Below are 1,342 nucleotides of genomic sequence, written 5' to 3' on the forward strand. Positions count from 1 at the left end.
TTAGCCGGGTGTGGTGGCGGTTGCCTGTAATCCCAGCTACTTGGCAGGCTGAGGCAGGTGAATTGTTTGAACCTGGGAGGTGGAGGTTGCAGTGTGCCAAAATCGAGCCACTGCACTAACTCCAGCGTGGGTGACAGAGTGAGAGACTCCATCTCAAAAAAAAAAAGGCGGGAGGGAGCCTTCTGCCTCTTTAAACATTTGAGATGCGTGTCCTGAGATGCTTCTGTGAAGTTAAGAATATTAATTTTTTGATACGAATCTGACAAAACTAGGTATCAAAATATGCCATATATGGTAATTAAAACAATGTGGTACTAGTACAGAAATCAGAAGTTAATGAAGTAGAACAACCAACCCAGAAATAGAAGCAGATATACCTGAAAACTTCACATACGAGATTTAAAATCAGTGTGGAAAGCTGGAAATCACCCATAGTTTCATTCTACAGTCAGTTGTTTTTCACGTTTTGGTGTGTTTGCATTTAGTTGGTTTGCTATACTTTAAAAATAAATAATGCTGTAGGCTGAGCGTGGTGGCTAACACTTGTAGTCTCAGCACTTTCGGAGGCCGAAGCAGGCAGATCACATGAGGTCAGGAGTTCGGGACCAGCCTGACCAACCTGATGAAACCCCATCTCTACAAAAAATACAAAAATTAGCCTGGCTTGGTGGCGCTTGCCTGTAGCCTCAGCTACTCGGGAGACTGAGGTGGGAAGATGGCTTGAGCAAGGGAAGCAAAGGTTGCAGTGAGCTGAGATGGCGCCACTGCACTCTAACCTGGGTGATAGAGCCAGACCTTGCCTCACACACATACACAAAAAAAACTGTAAAGTAAAATTTCTATATACAATTCTGTGATATGAACTCTACCTTAGTGTGTTATGAGAATTTTGATCCTTATATGATATATATAATCAAGTGTAGGTATGTTGTAGTTTACAGAACCATTACTCTGAAACAGGACCTTTAGGTTGCTCCTAATTCATCACTGTTAAAATAATGCTATAGGAAACAAATTTTACATAAAAGTTTTCTATATTTGAAATGATTTTTGTGAGACAAACTTTATTTATTGTAAAAGTAGTTCCAGCAGTTCAGAATTGTGAAGAGTGAAGGTGTTTCCTTCACATCTTCTTGTCTTTCTCCTTGGTGGTAATCACTGTTAACAGTTTAGTGTGTATCTTTTGAAGTTTAGTTTTTATTTTTTTGTAGAGACAGGGTCTTGCTTTGTTGCCCAGTCTGGGGTGCTGTGGTGTGATCATAGCTCACTGCAACCTCATACTCCTGGGCTCAAGCAATCCTCGCACTTCAGCCTCCCAAGTAGTTGGGACTACCGGCATGTG

This window comes from Colobus angolensis, unplaced genomic scaffold (assembly GCF_000951035.1).
Source record: "Colobus angolensis palliatus isolate OR3802 unplaced genomic scaffold, Cang.pa_1.0 Scaffold377, whole genome shotgun sequence".
Classification (NCBI taxonomy): domain Eukaryota; kingdom Metazoa; phylum Chordata; class Mammalia; order Primates; family Cercopithecidae; genus Colobus; species Colobus angolensis.